We start from the raw sequence: 24,274 nt of genomic DNA, 5'->3' as shown, positions 1-24,274 counted from the left end.
GCCACAGATAGGATGCCACTAGGTACACTGAGTGTTTGCTAGTATAATCGTTTACTTATAATTAGTTGGAGTGTGCAACGCAGGCAGATGCGCTCTGCAAATGTCTTGGCACTAGTGGGACTATAGCAAGGTCCAATAGCCACGTATAGGATGCCACTAGGTACACTGAGTGTTTGCTAGTATAATGGCTTACTTATAATTAGTTGGAGTGTGCAACGCAGGCAGATGCGCTTTGCAAATGTCTTGGCACTAGTAGGACTATAGCAAAGTCCAATAGCCACGTATAGGATGCCACTAGGTACACTGAGTGTTTGCTAGTATAATGGCTTACTTATAATTAGTTGGAGTGTGCAACGCAGGCAGATGCGCTCTGCAAATGTCTTGGCACTAGTGGGACTATAGCAAGGTCCAATAGCCACGTATAGGATGCCACTAGGTACACTGAGTGTTTGCTAGTATAATGGCTTACTTATAATTAGTTGGAGTGTGCAACGCAGGCAGATGCGCTCTGCAAATGTCTTGGCACTAGTGGGACTATAGCAAAGTCCAATAGCCACGTATAGGATGCCACTAGGTACACTGAGTGTTTGCTAGTATAATGGCTAAGTTAAAATTAGTTGGAGTGTGCAACGCAGGCAGATGCGCTCTGCAAATGTCTTGGCACTAGTGGGACTATAGCAAAGTCCAATAGCCACATATAGGATGCCACTAGGTACACTGAGTGTTTGCTAGTAAAATTGCTTAGTTTAAAAAAGTTGGAGTGTGCAATGCAGGCAGACGTGCTCTGCAAATGTCTTTGCACTAGTGGGACTATAGCAAAGTCCAATAGCCACAGATAGGATGCCACTAGGTACACTGAGTTTTTGCTAGTATAATGGCTTACTTATAATTAGTTGGAGTGTGCAACGCAGGCAGATGCGCTCTGCAAATGTCTTGGCACTAGTGGGACTATAGCAAGGTCCAATAGCCACGTATAGGATGCCACTAGGTACACTGAGTGTTTGCTAGTATAATGGCTTACTTATAATTAGTTGGAGTGTGCAACGCAGGCAGATGCGCTCTGCAAATGTCTTGGCACTAGTGGGACTATAGCAAGGTCCAATAGCCACGTATAGGATGCCACTAGGTACACTGAGTGTTTGCTAGTATAATGGCTTACTTATAATTAGTTGGAGTGTGCAACGCAGGCAGATGCGCTCTGCAAATGTCTTGGCACTAGTGGGACTATAGCAAAGTCAAATAGCCACAGATAGGATGCCACTAGGTTCCCTGAGTGTTTGCTAGTATAATGGCTTACTTATAATTAGTTGGAGTGTGCAACGCAGGCAGATGCGCTCTGCAAATGTCTTGGCACTAGTGGGACTATAGCAAGGTCCAATAGCCACGTATAGAATGCCACTAGGTACACTGAGTGTTTGCTAGTATAATGGCTTACTTATAATTAGTTGGAGTGTGCAACGCAGGCAGATGCGCTCTGCAAATGTCTTGGCACTAGTGGGACTATAGCAAGGTCCAATAGCCACGTATAGGATGCCACTAGGTACACTGAGTGTTTGCTAGTATAATGGCTTACTTATAATTAGTTGGAGTGTGCAACGCAGGCAGATGCGCTCTGCGCTCTGCAAATGTCTTGGCACTAGTGGGACTATAGCAAAGTCCAATAGCCACAGATAGGATGCCACTAGGTACACTGAGTGTTTGCTAGTATAATGGCTTACTTATAATTAGTTGGAGTGTGCAACGCAGGCAGATGCGCTCTGCAAATGTCTTGGCACTAGTGGGACTATAGCAAAGTCCAATAGCCACGTATAGGATGCCACTAGGTACACTGAGTGTTTGCTAGTATAATGGCTAAGTTAAAATTAGTTGGAGTGTGCAACGCAGGCAGATGCGCTCTGCAAATGTCTTGGCACTAGTGGGACTATAGCAAAGTCCAATAGCCACGTATAGGATGCCACTAGGTACACTGAGTGTTTGCTAGTAAAATTGCTTAGTTTAAAAAAGTTGGAGTGTGCAATGCAGGCAGACGTGCTCTGCAAATGTCTTTGCACTAGTGGGACTATAGCAAAGTCCAATAGCCACAGATAGGATGCGACTAGGTACACTGAGTGTTTGCTAGTATAATGGCTTAGTTATAATGAGTTGGAGTGTGCAGAGGACAGGAGGGTACAGTGGCAGGATTGTGGTGCTCTGGGTAGAGGAATGGAAGCCTGCCTTTCTGTTCCCTCCTAATGGTGAAATGCAGGGAGGAAATCCCTGACCTTGGCTACACAGATGCTGTTGCTGTTTGCAGGACCTGTCACCTATGGCTCTCTGACCCTGCCGGTTTGAGCCCTTAAAAGGACTGCTATAAAGTGCTCTCCCTATGCTGTCTAACGCTGTGTATGCAGCGCATACAGCTGTATCGGCTATAGGACTCAGGAGGACGGAGCTGCGACAGTGATGTCTGACACCAAAGACGCAGAAGGCAGATAATGGCGTCCGTGAAGAAAATGTCCGGTTTTATAATGCAGGGACATGTGACATGCAGATCCTATCACACATGCCGTTGCTTCTCTGGCTCAAAGTCAACTTAGCTGTGTGTGTGTCTGTGATTGGCTGACATGCTGGCCCGCCCCACAAGACGCGCGCACTTAGGGAAGGAAGACAAGAACAAAAAAAAAAAAATGGCGATCGCCATTATAGAAACAGCAGTGATCTGAAGGCGCTGTTCACGCACACTATACACTGAAATGTGATAATAGTTTGATTCACAGAGTGACTTACACTATTACAGCAGAAACCAAGCTATGATTTAGCTGTTTTTTGGCTGCTAGAACCGTTCTCGAACGTTTCTAGAACTATCGAGCTTTTGCAAAAAGCTCGAGTTCTAGTTCGATCTAGAACATGCCCCAAAATCACTCGAGCCTAGAACTGGAGAACCACGAACCACGAACCGCGCTCAACTCTATCCAGGAGCTTTGGTTCCCTGAGTTTCCAATAGCAAATGTCTAGAAAAAACTCTGTCCATTGGCACAACTCAGCAAGAAAACGAGAAGACCGAGAAGATATATTTCATTTATCTTAATGCCACCTTATTAACAGCACTAAACCCTTCTATTATGTCCCTTAGCCTTTTGAGCTTATCCTCTGGTAAGCGGAAGACCATGCCTCTGGTATCGATCTCAGTGCCTAAAAACTGTATTATAGTAGCCAATCAGAATACAAAAGGATGCATAGGAAGCGTGACTTTATTTCAATATTTTAAAACAATCCAATAAAATGAAGAAAAGTCACTCATACAAGATCCACAGAAGTTGTATAATACATACATAAATCAAAACACTATAAGGCCTGTTTCACACGTCAGTGATTCTGGTACGTTTGTGCTTTTTTTTAAACATAACAGAATCACTGAGATACGCAGATCCATTATAATGAATGGGTCTGCTCACACATCAGTGATTTTTCACTGCACGTGTCTCCGTGCGGCGTACCCGCGTGTCCGTGATTGCTGCACGGAGACATGTCCATTTTTTTCTGGCATCACTGATAGGATGTCCATAAGGTGGCAGCAGAGCATAACAGAAAAAGGTGCCTATTGTGCACTGAAAAGACCCAATGTGATGCACCAGACATATAGAGCCCTAATGGATTCACAAATATAAGATATATCATGAATGACTACTGCATAATGAACGCTAGCATGAAAAAAGAAAGGAATCCATAAAAATAAATAATAAATGGTGCACATATGTTAGAGCCCCACCGAAGGACAAAAAAAGTCTGATGGAAATAGAGAGCATATAGGAACAATAAGAATGTGCAACAGAGAGGAAGGTGAGAATGCAGGATCAATCACTGCCTGTCAGATATTAATAATCAGGGAAATAACTCTGGAGCAGACGCACAAATTAGGGTCTTACCTGGTAAGGTAACAAATAATTAATAGTAGTTGCACTCACCTATTAAGGTTGTGCCAGTCACAACCCCTAAATGCACGTTACAAATGGCGACAGCCGCAGCCCCTAGTAGAAGAGCAATAACGTATAGGAGGAAAATCGGGTGTGTGCCGCGCTGTCACCAAAGGAAACTGATGTTAATTATTTCATCTCTTTATTCTTTTTTCCGGTCAATGTGTTTCAGAGATCACTGTCTCCTTCATCAGGGCAAAAAAAGAACAGTATGCAATCAAAGGAGGAAGAACCTCTATATATACACATATGGAGCTACGTCAGAGGACTGACTGCTGTATTTCAAATACTGCCGGGATGGTCAACTGTTACAATACCGGCCATAAAAGTTCTCAAGTGATATATTGAGAAACATTTATAAAATCACTGGGGTATAGTGTTTCAAATTTCATCAGCTTTTTGAGACAAAAATCAGAAAAAGAAGAAGAAGAAGGACAAAATGAAAAAAAGAAAAAAAAGAAGAAAAAAAAACCAAAAAGGGAGCATTGAGCTCCAGACCCTGCATTGAGTCTTAGAAGTGTAGTGACAAGTGCATCTGTCCACAACCCTGTAAGGGTGAACGGGATGACGGACAAGAAAAATTATGTTCGTGGCAAAAAATGGTGGTGTTGCTATATAAAATTGCATTAAGAATAAAGAAAGGAAAAATTTCTTTATAAAAGTAGTGAAGAAAAAAGTGGAAAAAAGGGGAGTGTAAGCCATTTTACTAATAAATAGTGATGAGCGAGCATGCTTGTTACTACTCGGTACTCGCACGAGTATCACTGTACTCGGTCTACTCGACGGGGACCGAGTAATCTCGCGATACTCGTGCTGTACTCGTGGTCTTCATCCCTGCATGTTGGCGCTCTTTTGAGAGCCAGCCCTCATGCAGGGATTGGCTGGCAGACCACTGCAATGCCACAGCCCTGTTAGTTGTGGAATTGCAGTGATTGGCCGGCCTGCACAGCGTGACCGAGCCTTTATACCGGCGGGCGCGCTGTGCTCTGCTCACAGCTATCCAGACAGTCAGTGCAGGGAGAGGGTCGCTACTTCAGGGAAAGGTTTGCGGCCCTTTATAGCTATTTCCGTAGCAGGGCTGCAAACAGTGTGACCAAAAGTCCTTCTCAGGACTATTCTAGTTGTATACAGGCAGGCAGGGTATAGCCAGGTCGGAGTACAGTAGCAGAGTCCTTCTCAGGACTATTGTTGCTGTATACAGGCAGGGTATAGCCAGGTTGGAATACAGGCTAGTGACCAAAAGAGTCCTTGTCAGGACTATTGTAGCAGTATACAGGCAGGCAGGCAGGCAGGCAGGGTATATAGCCATTCCTAGTGGTGACCGTATACCAGCCTTCATCATATCTGGGGCTGGTGTACACAGTCTAAAACAGTCCTGATAGTGTCAGACTTCTCAGCAATTGTCGCTCCTAAAACCTGTTAGGTTCTTAGTGCGTCCGTGCTTGCATTTAAAAACCGCACGTGTGTGCCTGTCGGTGGCAGCGTACAGGTGCACTTGTGTGCGTTTTTACCAAACTATTATATAACGCACAAGTGTAGTGTATAATACACGTCAGTCAGCAGTGGCTGATAGTGTCAGAGTTCTCGTCATTAATTTTTGCTCCTAAAACCTGTGTTAGGTTCTTAGTGCGTCCGTGCTTGCATTTAAAAACCGCACGTGTGTGCCTGTCGGTGGCAGCGTACAGGTGCACTTGTGTGCGTTTTTACCAAACTATTATATAACGCACAAGTGTAGTGTATAATACACGTCAGTCAGCAGTGGCTGATAGTGTCAGAGTTCTCGTCATTAATTTTTGCTCCTAAAACCTGTTAGGTTCTTAGTGCGTCCGTGCTTGCATTTAAAAACCGCACGTGTGTGCCTGTCGGTGGCAGCGTACAGGTGCACTTGTGTGCGTTTTTACCAAACTATTATATAACGCACAAGTGTAGTGTATAATACACGTCAGTCAGCAGTGGCTGATAGTGTCAGAGTTCTCGTCATTAATTTTTGCTCCTAAAACCTGTTAGGTTCTTAGTGCGTCCGTGCTTGCATTTAAAAACCGCACGTGTGTGCCTGTCGGTGGCAGCGTACAGGTGCACTTGTGTGCGTTTTTACCAAACTATTATATAACGCACAAGTGTAGTGTATAATACACGTCAGTCAGCAGTGGCTGATAGTGTCAGAGTTCTCATCATTAATTTTTGCTCCTAAAACCTGTTAGGTTCTTAGTGCGTCCGTGCTTGCATTTAAAAACCGCACGTGTGTGCCTGTCGGTGGCAGCGTACAGGTGCACAATTTGCACAAACTTTGATATAACGCCCAAGTCTAGTGAATACACGTCAGCACAGCATTGCAAAATGCGCAAGGGCGTTGGCAAGGAACAAGGAAGTGGACGTGATGGTGGTGCAGGCAGAGGCCGAGGTCGTGGGCAAGCTCTAATTTTGCCACAACAAAGGGCCACATCTAGTCGCTCGCACGTCCTGTCCCAAATTCTTGGGGACCGCAGCAGTACACCGCTCTTGAACCAAGACCAGTGTCAACAGGTTGTTAGTTGGATAGCGGATAATGCTTCCAGTCAGATTGGCACCACCACAAACACTCTGTCTTCCACACGGTCAAGTGTCAGTAGCCGTGATACTGCACCGCACATTTCAGAACCTGATCCTCCTTCCTACCACAAGGCTGAGTACACGTCCTCGGACATTAATGATCCCACACTTGGACACTCGGAAGAGCTGTTCACGTTTCCATTCGCACATTCTGGCCTCTCGCCAGCTCATGTTGAAGTGGGTCATGAGGAGATCGTATGTACAGATGGCCAAATATTTGAGCAGCCACGTTCTCACGAAGTTGGCAACGTGTCTCAACAAGGGGTGGACGATGATGAGACACAATTGTCAGGAAGTCAGGAGGAGGAGCAGGGTGCGGAAGAGGAAGACGACGTGGTGGATGATCCAGTAACTGACCCAACCTGGCAGGAGGATATGCAGAGCGAGGACAGCAGTGCACAGGGGGAGGGAGGCGTAGCATCCCAACAGGCAGTAAGAAGCAGGGTGGTGGCTCCAGGCAGAAGTCAGGCAACCGTTCCCCGGAACAACAACACGACACAAGGTGCCTGTACAAATGTTAGGTCTTCCCGAGTCTGGCAGTTTTTTAAGTTGGATCCAGATGATTCTAAAAAGGCCATTTGCAACACCTGCCGTGCCAGCATCAGCAGGGGTACCAAAACTAGCAGCCTGACCACCACCAGCATGATCAGGCACATGTCAGCCAAGCACCCGACTTTGTGGGAAGTACAACAGAGTCGAGGAGCAGTGCTTGCTAATGTCACTGCTACGTCTTCGCTGGTTGTGCATGCGAGCCAATCCCCTGTCCATGCTGCCTGCGAACAAGCCTCCTCCGGTCCTGCACCTGCAGTTGCCTACTCAGAAATAACACCATCATCAAGCACGTCCTTGTCCCAGCGCAGCGTTCAGTTATCCATTCAGCAAACCTTTGAACGCAGGCGCAAATACACTGCCAACACCCCACATGCCACAGTTCTAAATGCTAACATTTCGCGACTGCTTGCGCTGGAAATGTTGCCTTTTAGGCTGGTGGAGACAGAAGCATTCCGCGACCTGATGGCGGCAGCTGTCCCACGTTACTCGGTCCCCAGTCGCCACTATTTCTCCCGGTGTGCCGTCCCCGCGTTGCATAACCACGTGTCACAAAACATCACACGTGCCCTGAACAACGCTGTTTCACCCAAAGTCCACCTAACCACAGACACGTGGACAAGTGCTTGTGGGCAAGGCCGCTACATCTCGTTGACGGCACACTGGGTTATTATTGTGGAAGCTGGGACCCAGTCTGAGCGAGGGACGGAACACGTCCTTCCCACACCAAGGTTTGCAGGCCCTACCTCAGTCAGTGTTTCACCCACACTCTACAGCTCCGGAATGTCATGCTCTTCAGCCTCCTCCTGCTCCTGCGCATCCTCATCCACTGTACCCTCCACACCAGTCCCAAGCTGGAAGCACTGCAGCACTGCCTCGGCGAAGCGGCAACAGGCTGTGCTGAAGCTAATCTGCATAGGTGACAAACCCCACAATGCAGAAGAGCTGTGGACAGCTCTGAAACAGCAGGCAGATCACTGGCTCACACCTCTGAACCTAAAGCCAGGAAAGGTCGTGTGTGACAATGGCCGGAACCTGGTGGCGGCTTTGAGGCGAGGCCAGCTGACACATGTTCCATGCGTGGCCCATGTGCTCAACCTCGTGGTTCAGCGGTTTCTAAAGTCATACCCAGAGCTGTCTGATCTGCTGGTAAAAGTTCGCCGCCTGTCTGCACATTTTCGAAAGTCACCTACTGCTTCAGCCGGCCTTGCCGGCTTTCAGCGCAGTTTGCATCTTCCGGCTCACAGACTGGTGTGTGATGTCCCCACGCGTTGGAATTCAACTCTGCACATGTTGGTCAGGATATGTGAGCAGAAGAGGGCAGTTGTTGAGTACCTGCATCACCTAAGCCGTCGGGAAATGGGTCAAACTCCACACATAACACCTGAGGAGTGGAGATGGATGTCCGACCTATGTACCATCCTCCAAAACTTTGAGGACTCCACCAAGATGGTGAGTGGTGATGACGCCATTATTAGCGTCACCATACCGCTACTCTGCCTTCTAAAACGGTCTCTGCTCAAAACCAAACATGATGCATTGCAGGCGGAGCGCGATGAGTTGCAGCAAGAAACAGTAGTGGGTGTGGGTGATAACACACAGCCCAGCCTCGTCTCATCACAACGTGCAGTGGAGGACTATGACGAGGAGGAGGATGAAGACATGGAGCAAATCTCCGGCCAAATTGAGGATATGACATGCACACCAGTCATATCCTCGGTTCAGCGTGGCTGGCCAGAGGACAGGGTAGATGAGGAGGAGGAGGAGGAGGAGGAGGAGGACAGCATGTTCAGTCAACGTGTTGGTCAGGCTACTGAAGTCCTGGCTGTTAAGAGTCTGGCGCACATGGCTGACTTTATGGTAAGCTGCCTGTCTCGTGACCCTCGCGTTAAGAACATCTTGGCCGACAATCATTACTGGTTGGTAAGACCCACGCTACAAGGAGAACTTTATGTCTCTTATTCCCGAGGCGGAGAGGTCAACCAAAATGCAGCAGTTCCGGAAGGCCATAGTCACGGAAGTAGGCAAAGCATTCCCCTCACAAAACGCTAGCGGCATAGGTCAGGAATCAGTGGACAACCAAGGCGTACAGCCGAGAGAGGCACAAGTCCAATCCGCCAGAGGTAGGGGAACAGTCTTTAAGATGTGGGACAGTTTTCTCAGCCCCTCACGTACCACAGCCCCTGAGGTGCGGGGTAGTGCCACAAGAAATCCTAAGTTTGCCCAGATGCTCAAGGAGTACCTTGCAGATCGAACAACTGTACTCCGACATTCCTCTGTGCCTTACAATTATTGGGTATCCAAGGTGGACACGTGGCATGAATTGGCTCTCTACGCCTTGGAAGTCCTGGCCTGCCCTGCCGCTAGCGTTTTGTCAGAGCGTGTTTTTAGTGCCGCAGGTGGAATCATTACAGATAAACGCACCCGCCTGTCAACTGAAAATGCTGACAGGCTGACTCTGATCAAGATGAACAAGGGTTGGATTGGGCCAGACTTCACCACACCACCAGCAAATGAGAGCGGAATTTAAAGTTTGTAACGGGAATTTGCCATGTACCTCCAGTCACCCATGGGTACACACTTCTGGACTTTGGATAATCGCTGGACTGCTCCTCCTTCTCCTCATGCGCCACCATGATGACCGTTACAAGAGTTAGGCCTTTGTTTCAGGTATACCCCCAGTGGTAAATTTTTTCGCCCATTCTTTGCAGAATGGACATTACAACGACAGGAGACCCGCTCCTTTGCAATGGGAACAATGTTTTGAGGCCCTCATGCACGTCTCTATGCAGGGACAACGTGGAGCCTCCCAATTTTTGGCTGCCCTGCCAAAGGGCTATACTATAATACACCCACTTCCTGACAATGGACACTTAATGTTTTGAGGCCCTCATGCACGTCTCTATCCAGGGACAACGTGGAGCCTCCCAATTTTTGGCTGCCCTGCCAAAGGGCTATACTACAAAAGACCCACTTCCTGACAATGGACACTTAATGTTTTGAGGCCCTCATGCACGTCTCTATCCAGGGACAACGTGGAGCCTCCCAATTTTTGGCTGCCCTGCCTAAGGGCTATACTATAATACACCCACTTCCTGACAATGGACACTTAATGTTTTGAGGCCCTCATGCACGTCTCTATCCAGGGACAACGTGGAGCCTCCCAATTTTTGGCTGCCCTGCCAAAGGGCTATACTACAAAAGACCCACTTCCTGACAATGGACACTTAATGTTTTGAGGCCCTCATGCACGTCTCTATCCAGGGACAACGTGGAGCCTCCCAATTTTTGGCTGCCCTGCCTAAGGGCTATACTATAATACACCCACTTCCTGACAATGGACACTTAATGTTTTGAGGCCCTCATGCACGTCTCTATCCAGGGACAACGTGGAGCCTCCCAATTTTTGGCTGCCCTGCCAAAGGGCTATACTATAATACACCCACTTCCTGACAATGGACACTTAATGTTTTGAGGCCCTCATGCACGTCTCTATCCAGGGACAACGTGGAGCCTCCCAATTTTTGGCTGCCCTGCCAAAGGGCTATACTACAAAAGACCCACTTCCTTCCAATGGGCACTTCAGGTTTACAGGCCCTCATGCACGTCTCTATCCAGGGACAACGTGGAGCCTCCCAATTTTTGGCTGCCCTGCCTAAGGGCTATACTATAATACACCCACTTCCTGACAATGGACACTTAATGTTTTGAGGCCCTCATGCATGTCTCTATCCAGGGACAACGTGGAGCCTCCCAATTATTGGCTGCCCTGCCAAAGGGCTATACTACAAAAGACCCACTTCCTTCCAATGGGCACTTCAGGTTTACAGGCCCTCATGCACGTCTCTATCCAGGGACAACGTGGAGCCTCCCAATTTTTGGCTGCCCTGCCAAAGGGCTATACTACAAAAGACCCACTTCCTTCCAATGGGCACTTCAGGTTTACAGGCCCTCATGCACGTCTCTATCCAGGGACAACGTGGAGCCTCCCAATTTTTGGCTGCCCTGCCTAAGGGCTATACTATAATACACCCACTTCCTGACACTGGACACTTAATGTTTTGAGGCCCTCATGCACGTCTCTATCCAGGGACAACGTGGAGCCTCCCAATTTTTGGCTGCCCTGCCTAAGGGCTATACTACAATAGACCCACTTCCTTACAATGGGCACTTCAGGTTTACAGGCCATCATGCACGTCTGTATGCAGGGGCATTGGTGAACCTCACAATTTTGGACTGCCCTGGCAAAGGAAAATACTACAAAGACTCAGTTCCTCAAAATGGGCACATTAGACTCAGAGGCCTTTATGTACGTCTCTTCTCAGGGACATCGGAGTGCCACACAATGTTTTACGTAAAATCTTTCATGTATTGATCTCAAAAAGTAACATACATTAGCTCTATCTCACTATTGGGTATGTGCCCTTAACATTTCCGCTATGAAAAATCATTTTGGTGTCATTTTGGAAGGTTTTCTGGTGAGTCCGTAAAAATGGCGTAAAACGCGGACAAAATTATTCACAGCTGTGACTTTTGAGTGATAAATGCTTCAAGGGGTCTTCCCCATGCTGTTGCCATGTCATTTGAGCACTCTTCGGAGACTTTTGTGCCATTTTTAGGGTTTCTACATGCTGCCGGTGGTCATTTCACAAAAATACTCGGGTCTCCCATAGGATAACATTGGGCTCGGTGCTCGGGCCGAGTACACGAGTATCTTGGGAGGCTCGGCCCGAGCTTCGAGCACCCGAGCTTTTTAGTACTCGCTCATCACTACTAATAAACCTAAAAAATAAAAATAAATTGAATAAAAATCATGAATGTTGTGTTATAACAGGAAATTCGGTGTAAGAATGAATATCCGGGATGAGAGTTCAGCGAATGAGTTATAGAAATTGTTACAAAAAGGAGTGTGTACGGTTTATGCGTAAATTTTCAGAATGCGTACATGAAAATTATATGTATGTGAGAATGTCCCCCATGCTTTGTAAAAAGTTATTTATGAAAATGTAAATAAAATATATAAAAATGCCTAATTATTTATAATTTATGAGAAAGATATATATGTATGGAAGAATGTTATAAGGTGTCCAAGAACCATAAAGAAAAAGGGTGCATATATAATGTTAGAGGTCTAGAGTTCCACCAGGCTATATCACCCCTAAAGAAATAGAAAGAAGACCTTACTACCTGTGTACCCCAAAAAAAGCTATATTTCTTAGCCAGGATTATGGTGGAGATATGCACAAGTGAAATAAGAATATAAAGTAATACAATAAGATTATAAAACCAATATGTGTGCATTCATGCACCACCCGGTACGCTACCCTTGCCAAATTGCTCACTCTAGATCCCCACACGATCCATGAAGCCGTTCCCCCGGTCACACCGCCTGCTGCCGGTTCCCACTCATCCCTGGGGGAGTTAGGCGAGTGGTATCGAGAGCTACATGTCGGCACTGATGATACCCCCATACACCACAAGGAAGGGGTATACCGGGTGGTACAGGAGTATGAGCGGGTTTTTAGCAAGCACCCTCTAGATTTTGGGCAGATTAAAGGGGTTCAACACCACATCCCTACCGGTACACACTCCCCTATTAAAGAGAGATACAGGCCTATTCCCCCTGCGCACTACCAATGCGCCAAAGACATGTTGAGGAACATGAAGGAGGCAGGGGTTATTAGGGACAGCTGTAGTCCCTGGGCCGCTCCGTTGGTGCTGGTTAAGAAGAAGGATGGCACCATGCGGATGTGTGTGGATTACCGGAAGATTAACCAGATAACGCATAAGGATGCTTACCCTCTGCCCCGCATCAAAGAGTCCCTGGCCTCGCTGAGAACCGCTAACTACTTCTCCACCCTTGACCTCACCAGCGGGTACTGGCAGGTGGCCGTGGCACCGGAAGACCGAGAGAAGACTGCCTATGGGACCGTTTTGCTGTACTTGGATGATGTGATTGTGTACTCACAGACGTATGAAGCCCACCTGGAGCACCTAGCCGAGGTGTTCGCGTCCCTTGCCAAGTATGGGATGAAGTTGAAGCCCTCAAAGTGTCATCTGCTGAAACCCAGAGTGCAGTACCTAGGACATGTGGTTGGTGCGGAAGGTGTCGCCCCCAACCCCGAGAAGATCACCGCCATCCAAGACTGGCCGAGACCGACCACAGTGAGGGAAGTGAGGCAGTTTCTGGGCCTGGTGGGATATTACCGTCGCTTCATTAAGGGGTACACAAAGATGGCTGCCCCCATGCAAGACCTCCTCGTAGGACAGACCAAGGGTGGTAGATCCCTAGTAGCCCCATTGGTGTGGGAAGAAAAGCATGAGGAATCCTTCCGCCAGCTGAGAACAGCCCTGACCGGAGAGGAAATCCTAGCGTACCCTGACTACAGCCGCCCATTCATCCTCTACACCGACGCCAGCAATGTGGGCTTGGGGGCTGTTCTATCCCAGGTCCAAGACAGAAGGGAAAAGGTAATAGCTTATGCTAGCCGAAAACTCCGACCGACTGAGAGGAACCCTGAGAACTACATCTCCTTCAAGCTTGAGCTCTTGGCACTGGTGTGGGCTATCACCGAGCGGTTCCGCCATTACCTGGCAGCAGCCAAGTTCACCGCGTACACAGACATCAACCTGCTGACCCATCTAGATACGGCCAAGCTGGGCGCGTTGGAGCAGCGATGGGTGACCAGGTTAGCCAACTACGATTTCACCATCAAGTACCGGGCCGGCCGTACCAACGTCAATGCCAATGCACTCTCCCGGATGCCCCACCTGTCGGAAGAGGGGCCAGAGGATGATGACCTCGAAGAGATCGAGTTGCCTGCATTTCACCGGCCATTCACTGAGAAGGTGCACGTCTACCAACAACGGGTGAACCTGGATCCGCTGCCCCGACAGGACTGGCAGGAAGCTCAGGACCAGGCACCTGCTGTCCGCCTGGTCAAGACTCTAGTGGAACAGGGTTCTGCTGGGATAGACCCTGCTGCCCCTGCCGAAGCCCAACGTCTGTGGCAAGAACGGACCCGGCTATACCTACACCAGGGGAAGTTGTATCGCGAGCTGATTAATCCAAAGACTCACGAGAAGATCCGCCAGCTGGTGATTCCCCAGGCTAACGTGCCCACCGTCCTGCAAGCATACCATGATGGTGCAGTGCACTTCGGGTGGAAGAAGCTAGAGATGTTGTTAAGAGAGCGGTTCTATTGGAGTGGAATGCGGGAATCTGTGGAGGCCTGGTGCCGAGAATGTGGCCCTTGCGCATTGAGAAGGAAGGACGAGGCCAGCCAGAAGGCACCCCTACACCCGATCATTACACACCAACCGCTGGAGCTGGTTGCCCTTGACCATGTAAAGCTCACCCCCAGCCGAAGTGGGTACACCTACGCTCTGACCATCGTAGACCACTACTCGAGGTTCCTGGTGGTTGTCCCAGTTAAGGACTTAACCGGCCGCACCGCTGCTAAGGCTTTCCAGGCTTATTTCTGTTGACCGCATTGGTACCCGGAGAGGGTGCTTACCGACCAGGGTCCGGCCTTTGAAGCAGAGGTATTCCAGGAATTCTGCCAGTTGTACGGCTGCAAGAAAATCCGGACCACGCCTTACCACGCCCAAACCAATGGCATTTGTGAAAAGATGAACCACTTGGTCCTGGGCCTCCTCAAGACGTTACCACTGGAAGAGCGGAACCTGTGGCTGGAGAAGCTACCTGACCTGGTCGATATGTACAACAACATCCCTTCCAGCTCTACGAAATGCACTCCAGCATACCTGATGAGAGCTCGTCCCGGCCGGCTACCAGTGGATCTGGAAATGGGCTTGGAAGCTTCAGAAGCACTCCTGTCGACAGCTGAATGGGACACTCGGCGGAGGACACAGTACCGACAGGTCCAGGAGTATGTTGAAAAGAACTTGTGCCGGAGTCGGGGACAACAGGAGCAGTGCTTCAACAAGAAGGCGCCTGCCGGTTCCTTCCAACCTGGGGATGTAGTGCTGAAGCGGAAAAGAAGGGCCCACAAGCTGGATGATCAATGGGAAAAAACCCCGTATGTAGTCCAGCCCACAGGATGGGAGAATGGGAAGGCCTACCAGATCAGCCGTGACCAGGGGGGGACTTTGGCCACGGTTTCCCGAGACCACCTGAAGAAGTGCCCACCAGCATTGAGAGTAGCGGATGAGGCTCCAGTTCCCAGTCCAGTGGAGAAGGAAAAAGAGGTAATCCACACCATGATGGGTGATTTTCCAGCAGACTGGCCTACACAGAACGGTGCGGTGATCCTTCCAGTGATACTGTTCCCACAACCCGTGGATGAAGAAATGATGGAAACGGTTAACCGCGAGCCAGTGCCCAGGGATGTACCTGTACCCAGCTCCCCTACGCCTCCGCCTGCCCCACATGATAGCAGGGAGGAGGAACTGACTGTTCCCTCTGCCCCACTGCCTGTCACCACTGACACCGGACCCCGAAGGTCCACTCGCCCCAACCTAGGTAGACCCCCACTTAGGTACAGGGAAACTACTCTTTAAAAGGGGGGGCTTTATGTGTTGAGTGTACCAGTTTGAAAGTTTTAAATGATAAGTAAAGATGATCAACCAAAGAAGTTTACCTGATTGAACCGTGATTAAACCGGCCGTTGCCGGCAACTGTTGTCCCCGTAGGGACTGTGCAACCATTGCGTAAGGAACTGCTTACGGACAAGCCCGAGAACTTGCAGGGCAACCACAAACTTAGTGCAATGTAAATAAAAATGTTTGTTGGCTTGACACCGTTACCGCCTCCGGAGAGGCTGATTTGGGAGGATGGGCCTGGAGGAAAGGGATGGCCTAGGCCCGCCACTACCGTAACCGGTGGCGATCCTCCGGGGGTTCAGGGGTCCCCTTGGACGTGGGCCCCCTGAAAGAGACAGAACCCGCTCGGGCAACTTGGTGCTGGACTGGGGTCAAGGGGTGCTGCCCGCTTCTTAGGGGCAGCATCAGGGCCAGGTTGTTTGGGTGGGAGAAGAGCGGAAGCTGTACCGTTGTAAAATGTTTATGATGCTTTTACATGTTTTACCGTTTTATTCTTTTTCAGTTGTGAAAATAAAACCGCTGATGGACGGGCAGCCCGCGGACGGTCTGCATTTTACTATAGGGGAATGTGGCGCCCTGGACAAGCCAGGTCGTCACAGGTACTACACCAACACACTCTACACTCCGGCTAGGCACACCGAAGCTAAACACAAATCCTAGTTGCCTTCCTCCAGGGGCTGATGTCCACACCAGGGGGTGGGCCAGGCGGTTGATCCCACCCACCGAGGAGTTCACAGTCCTGGAGGCGGGAAAAGGAGTCAGATTAGAGATCAGTTTTGGAGTTAGAGAAGTGAAGAGGAAAGGAGACTGACCGTGTCCGGGTGTGTGGCCCGGGCACTCAGCAAGGTTGGCAGATGGTGGTGACCTTCTGCAGGAGAGGCTGATTGGAGTGAACCGTACGGACCGGGGATGGGCGGTGGCCCGCCGGTACCAGATCGGGGAGTGAAGAGAAGCCAGCACCATCCGGCAGGGCCTACGGACCCCGACCAGGCTAGGAGTCGCCGTAAAACCGGTCAAATCCGTTAGCGACAGGAACCTCCAGGGTTTCCCAGCAGTCAAGACCCGATTGAAGGCAACAGCTCACACCGTAGAGGGAAGCACAGTCACCGCCAAGGCTACAGTTCCCAGGGCCAGAGCCTGCGGGCAAAAGGGGCTCCCTCAGCATCCATCCAAGCTGGGGAGCGGGTTACCGGTGGGAAGCCCGCTAGATTTTGGGGGAATAAAAGGGGTCCAACACCACATCCCCACAGGTGCACACCCACCCATCAAAGAGAGCTATAAGCCAATACCACCTTCACATTGCCAGTGTACCAAGGACATGTTGAGCAACATGAAGGCGGCTGGGGTTATCCGTGACAGTTGTAGCCTTTGGGCAGCTCTGTTGATCCTGTTAAAAAAGAAGGACGGCACCACTCCCCGTATAGAGGAATCGCTAGCTGCATTGAGAACTGCAAATTATTTTTCTACCCTTGATCTCACTAGTCACTATTGGCAAGTGTCCGTTGCTGAGGCAGACCGGGAGAAGACCGCCTTCGCCACCCCTATGGGTCTCTGCGAGTTCAAAAGCATGCCCTTCGAGCTGTGCAATGCGCCAGGAACCTTCCAGAGGCTGATGGAATGCTGCTTGGGACAAGATTTTAGGGTGTATAAAAAGGGAGATTAGATCCCGTGATCCCAACGTATTGTTACACCTCTATAAATCACTTGTAAGGCTACATCTGGAATATGGGAACCAGTTTTGGGCTCCACATTTTAATAAGGACATTCAGAAGTTAGAGTCAGTTAAAAGGTGGGCAACTAGACTACTACAAGGAATGGAAGGCCTCCCATATGATGACAAGTTGAAAAAGTTATTAAGTGATTATTGGCTGCAATGGGGCTTTCTGGCTGGTGCCAGCCTCTCTTCTTAGCACACAGGAACCACAATCCCTACAGCATGCTTCAATGGATTCTCTCATCCCAGCCCAGTAAAACTACATATTTTACACAGTCATAAGCAGTTAAAAGGGATCTATTCTATTCAATTGCAAATGATCTAGATAAGACTGAGAATAAGATACTGCACGGGACATAGCAGAGTTGGTCAAGTTGAGTGGAGATGAGTTTGCTATTTGGCACAGCTTTTTGCATCAATAAAGCAAGTAAAAGGTGTGAAAGATAAAAAAAAGGGTGAAAGTGTGAAAAGTGAATTGGCCAAATTGAGGTGCATATAAAGTTTTTGCTTTCTTTCAATTCACTAATGGGGCTCATTTGAATCAGGTGAATTGAGTTCTGCTTTTGGAAACTGGGTTAAGAAGGGGTGCACCGGTCCTGGAGGTACTGCAATACCAGGTCAATGCGTGCAGTGGACAGAGCAAGATTTTTTCCATCTCCTTGTTCTAAAAATCCATTTAATATATGGTCCCCAGAGAGGGGACGTATCAGATATTAAACTGATAAGAACAGATTTAATTTTTTTTTTTTTCTGTTTATCAGTAGGACTTCAAAATAACAAAGGTGATCGCCTCCCGTTGCCTGGGAACCGTCCAGGCACAAGAGGGCTATGTGTCACCAGAAGGCGCACACACTTCCTCAAGGCCGGCAGACGTGCAATCCCAGGCACCTTCCAGTACCGACCAAGGTAGCGTCCTCCGAAACTACACTTGATCTTAGCCAAAAGGCCGAGAAGCTATAACCCGAATTGGTTACGGCCTTGAGTGGCACCCTGGCCTATACCGGACACATCTTAGGGAGAGGGAGACAAACCCACGCCTACAGAAGACATTTTGTCACCCAAGCCAACCCTTGAAAAGGCTGTTTTGCAGAGCAAAAACAAGAAGAATGGTGCTTTTTGCAGCCGCCGCCCACTGCAATGAATCTGAATAACTCCTCCTTTTGGACACAAGCACCTCCCCTCCCCCTTGCAGTCTTTCCAATTCATGATACAAAAAGACGGACGGACAGGACAGGACAGGACAGGCTGCCTGACTTTCCGTCACTGCCACCCTTTGCCATCCTTGCCCGTAGAAAGCCCTTTCATCATCCCCAAACCCTAATCTTTTCCCTTCCCTTCCCAGATGCGTCTCACTCCCTTTCATTAGGAAGTGAGCGCAGCCTTTTCTCCGTTCTGCACATGCGCGACGTTAAACACAAATGCGCAGGCGTGCGTTCCATTACCCTCACTGCATTCCACTCCCATACAGGAAGTGGGCGCAGCTATTACTACGGTCGCACATAAAAGAACCCACGGCCACCACTGCACATAGCTGACTCCACCACAGGACACCCACTTCTACACCAACGCAGGTAAGACAGGATCGGCACCTCTATGCTCCCGTTACAATCAGGCTCAGTCACCATGTGATAACGCTCTCAACTCTTTAGTTGCAGGCTCCCCTTGCTTCACCTCCACTGGCTGTGCTGCCATTTCCTCTCCCACCTGGAAGGTATACTTTATTCCACTATTTTCCTGTTTCTCTCTTCCCCCTTTTCCCATAACCTACTATTATCTGCATTTGTGGGGTATCTATATGCTATTTACATCATAGTTTTATTCATTAATAAGGAAGGGAAGAGTGCCCATGAGAGTGTTGAACTGCGGAGAGCAAGAGATTAAGCTGCTCCGATTTGCCACCATTGATAAGCTGTTCTCAGTAGATACACATGCTATCCAAACAGCAGCATCCACCATTGCTTCAGCCCACCCATTCAGTGACAGCTCACCAAGTCAGCCAGAGGAGTGGTGTAAGGAATTACACGTAGGCACTGACTCCACACCTTCACATCACAAGAAGGGGGTCTACAGGCTAGTGCAAGAATACGAGCAAGTCTTCAGCAAACATCCGCTAGACTTTTGAAGAATAAAAGGGGTCAAACACTACATCCCCACAAGTGCACACCCACCCATCAAAGAGAGATATAAGCCAAAACTACCGCACATTACCAATGTACCAAGGACATGTTGAGCAACATGAAGGAGGCTGGGGTTATCCGTGACAGTTGTAGCCTCTGGGCAGCTCCGTTGGTCCTGTTAAAGAAGAAGGACAGCACCACTCCCCTGTATTGAGGAATAGCTAGCTGCATTGAGAACTGCAAATTATTTTTCTACCCTTGATCTCACTAGTCGCTATTGGCAAGTGTCCGTTGCTGAGGCAGACCGGGAGAAGACCGCCTTTGCCACCCCGATGGGTCTCTGCGAGTTCAAAAGCATGCCCTTCGAGCTGTGCAATTTGCCAGGAACCTTCCAGAGGCTGATGGAATGCTGCTTGGGACACCGAAACTTTGAAACGGTACTGCTATACCTTTATGATGTTATTGTTTATTCTAAAGCAAACAAGATTTTAGGGTGTATAAAAAGGGAGATTAGATCCGGTGATCCCAACGTATTGTTACCCCTCTATAAATCACTTGTAAGGCCACATCTGGAATATGGGGTAAAGTCCTGAGCAGGTTGATAACCATTGGTTTGAGCATGGTAGGGTGTAGTGCGCATCTTCCTGCATCGGTAAAAGCTGCAGAAGTCCTTGAAGATTTCCGCTTCAAAGGCTGTGCCTTGATCTGTGAGGACTCTCTCTGAGTAGCCATGAGGTCTGCATAAGTGTGCTTGGAAGACCTTCGCTGCAGTATGGGCCATTAGATCTTTGACTTGTACCACAACCATAAATCTCGAGTAGTTGTCTACCATCGTAAGTGCATACGTGAGCTCGCCTCGATATTCTGCAACAAAACTCCCTTTTTCAATTTCAGTTTCAGCAAACACTCCTCTTCCTGTAGAAAATATTTATCATTACCTAAGACAGTCATTCTAATGCATGACAATATTAAGGCAATTTAGTTAAAACTTGTTTTAACTCACCTTTAAGGGGATTGATGTATTTCATGGTCAATCCAGGTTTGTCAGTGATGGCACTGACATAATGTATGGCGTCTTTTTCGGGCGTTATCCTTTGCCTTTTCATTGTGAAAATCCAGTTGCCTATATCAAAGCAAATTCTACTACTTGTAAAGTATGCAGAAAATGAAATGTAGAACATATAACATCAACTGCTTAGGAACGCATCATAGGTTAGTACTTAAAAGGATATTGTCATGTTCTAGTCATAATGCAAGCTGGACATTTTTCATGTTACCCTGTAATCGCCGGCCTGTTCTAATGCTCACAAGCCAAGATATAGGCTCAGCTGCTAAGGCTTCCCTCTGCCTTCTGAATGAAACTTGAATATGTCTGGGTCACTGTGTATATAGCAGGTGCTCAGAAAAAATAAGAGTCAATTCAATAGAAATAGCTCTGGCACACTATAGTGATCAATAACGTAAGAAAAGAACTCTTGGAATGCTGAAAATTCTTTATTTGTGCAAAAGGATAATTCATCCAACGTTTCGACCTTGTTTTTAGGTCTTTATCAAGGATAAAGTTATCTAAGATCATAAAGGGTTACAAAACCATATAAACACGTAATTAGTACATAGTACAACATAACAGTACAATATATTGCTACTTGAGAGTACAATGGGTCAAATGACCATGATGCACATACAAAAATTTTTTCCAAAGCCATAGTGAAAACATTTGTACTGAGGAAAGAAAATTTCCACATGACCTATCTGGAGAAACATTCTGGATCAAACAACCAAAAATAGTCAAGCAGGTAAATACACACCTATATGGATAACAGGATGATATGTGTTCAATTGTATAGCGTCATTGCCATTAAGGTACAAATGGAAAACTTGCAATCCTATATAGTGAAGGAAATGAACACATATCATATCAAAGAACACAGGAACATGGGTGTGAGAAAAACCTCAATGTTTATACTTTGTTCTTTATAATGGTGTGAACATGTATATGTCTCAGTACCTTATGCACTTGAGAATTCTAGTGAGTAGATCATGAAAGCCTATTTCAGAACTGGAATCGGTAAATAATTGTAGGTGGAATCTAAATGAAAAGATGGTACAAGTGTTATCATGACACGTGGGCTATAACACAATGGACCGTGTGACAAAGAAGAAAGGAGAGAAAGAAGAGGAAGAAAATGCAACTACCTGTAACATTACGTGATAGTCACTGGTAAGTATCACTTGACAATTCAAGTGAAAAAGGATTCCTTTATTAAAGGGTTCTCAGTCGCCTCAGGATCATGAAATACTAGGGTAAATGATATGAGAATGGGTAAGAAGCACCACTAAAGGAAATATGAGATGCAGGACATATATCTATAAACCCCTGAACTACATGATAGAAATAAAAAGAAGAAAAAAGAAAAAAAAGAAGAAAGAAGAAGAACACATAGAATGCGGAAAGAGAATGGGTACAACTACCTGAGTTACTGCAGGGAGGCCCCTGGTTGGTATTGTGAGGGTTAGTGGAATTCCTTCACTGAAGGGTTCTCAGTTGCCTCAGGTTCGTGAAAAATGCTATAGACAAATAATGCCCGGAGAAAAGGGGTTCATATACAGCGAATAATGGTAATACAAGGTACATGTGTCACATGTAATAGTATATATATATATATTGTACTAAGCTCTACACCAGAAATAGAAAGTAGTCCCTCTGCCTTCTGTCTAGGTGCCCTGAGTTATGTCCTGTAAACTGTCACAGGGACCCAGACACACATGTGTAGTAGGGGAATATCCCTGCTGAGATGCCAGTGCTAGAGCACTCGTTTGCTGTGGAGTTGAACGCTATGTGAGCAGTTCTTACCTTCAATGAGCAGAAGTCTCTTTTTTCAGATTTCAATATCTCTGTGGGTATCTGGCAGAAATATGGAATACTCTTTACTGCTAAGACCCTGTACACCACTCCCACTAAAGGGGGCTTTACACGCTGCGACATCGCTAATGCGGAGTCGTTGGGGTCACGGAATTTGTGACGCACATCCGGCCGCATTAGCGATGTTGCTGCGTGTGACACCGATGAGCGATTTTGCATCGCTGCAAAAACGTGCAAAATCGCTCATCGGTGACATGGGTCTCCATTCTCGATTATCGTTACTGCAGCAGTAACGATGTAGTTCGTCGCTCCTGCGGCAGCACACATCGCTCCGTGTGACACCGCAGAAACGAGGAACCTCTCCTTACCTGCCTCCCAGCCGCTATGAGGAAGGAAGGAGGTGGGCGGGATGTTCCGGCCACTCATCTCCGCCCCTCCGCTGCTATTGGGCGGTCGCTCAGTGACGTCGCTGTGACGCCGCACGGACCGCCCCCTTAGAAAGGAGGCGGTTCGCCGGTCACAGCGACGTCGCCGGGCAGGTAAGTATGTGTGACGGGTCTGGTCGGTGTTGTGCAGCATGGGCAGCGATTTGCCCGTGTCGCGCAACAGATGGGGGCGGATATCCACACTAGCGATATCGGGACCGATATCGCAGTGTGTAAAGTAGCCTTTAATAAACTGTGTAAAGGATTTTAAGTAAAAATCCACAATAAACCAGCGCTAGATGGGTTTTTATAATTTTATTAATAGACCACAAATAAAAAATTTTTTGCTATCCTTGTTTCAAGACAGAGTATTTGATAATATACAATACACTGATTATTACTAAAACCAAGGACCACATAAAACAAGGACCACATAAAATAAAAAATGAAAGTAATGAGAATAAAATTCTTTTGTATAACCAATTAACTTCGAGGTGATACAATATTCACATTGATTTAGTTTTACCAGTCTAATGTAATGCCCCGGCCGGTGGCATATATTTTGTTTGGTTAATAATTTAGACTTATACAATGAAAGATGTACTATACCACCCCTGGCTAACTTACAAGTTTTAAGTTGTACAATATAAGTTTGCGACGTTATATTCGCCCCCAGGGCCTGGGGGAATAAACCTCACAACAACTTGACCGCAAAAAACACCCCGGATTTCTCCGTTGATTAGGCTGGAACCGCTATGTACAGGATTGACCTGTTATACTTCCAGAGCGGACGTTTTGAGGCCAGTGGCCGCGACTAGTGCTGGCTCTGGGGGAGATGTATGGTTACCGACATCCCTCTTTACAGAGCCTTTATAACACTTCACAAGGCCACAAACCAGCCGGTCCCGTATTCTCCCAAATGTACTTTCGAAATCAAGCAGTACGAAGCCACTGAAAGCACCAAGATGTTGGCTGCGGACAACAATAAGATCAGCGGTAACTACTCAGCCTCCCCAGCGGGCAGTCCAGACCGTATCCAGTGTCAGCTGACTGATTCCACACAGGAGGAAGTTGCTTGGCAGGTTAGCACCACACAAGGCTCCGATCTGCTTCCAAACGAGCAATGCAGAACCGCTGGAGGTACCAATGTATCCTGGTTGCAGACAAAGGAAATGTCAGCGGTAACCTCTCAACCTCTCCAGCAGGCAATCCGTACCATGTCCAGTGGAAGCCGGTTGATTCCACACGAGGGAGAGATTACTTGGCAGGTTATCACCGCACAGGTGAGGTAGGCAAAAACAGAGTCCTGATCCGACACGCGTTTCGGGGGCGTGTAACGGCCCCCTTCCTCAAGGATAACTCAGCTGTTGCCTAGAGCACTATTTATGCATATATTTAATTGGTTATAATTTGCATAAAATTAAACAATGTTTAAATTCAACCAACATTCAATGACCACTACATATATCAATTTGTGAAAGACCGTTCATAATAGCCAT

The 24,274-nt window shown here is 47.7% G+C and overlaps 1 pseudogene; it reads right to left on the bottom strand.

Annotated features, from left to right (window-relative positions):
* Positions 1-17,950: 17,950 nt before the first annotated feature.
* On the bottom strand, positions 17,951-18,157 carry LOC142261080 (U2 spliceosomal RNA; annotated as a pseudogene).
* Between the last annotated feature and the right edge of the window lie 6,117 nt (positions 18,158-24,274).

The sequence above is a fragment of the Anomaloglossus baeobatrachus genome, unplaced genomic scaffold (genome assembly GCF_048569485.1).
Source record: "Anomaloglossus baeobatrachus isolate aAnoBae1 unplaced genomic scaffold, aAnoBae1.hap1 Scaffold_212, whole genome shotgun sequence".
Lineage (NCBI taxonomy): Eukaryota > Metazoa > Chordata > Amphibia > Anura > Aromobatidae > Anomaloglossus > Anomaloglossus baeobatrachus.
The sequence above is the reverse complement of the archived record's forward strand: the minus strand, read 5'-3'. Positions and strand labels throughout refer to the sequence as shown.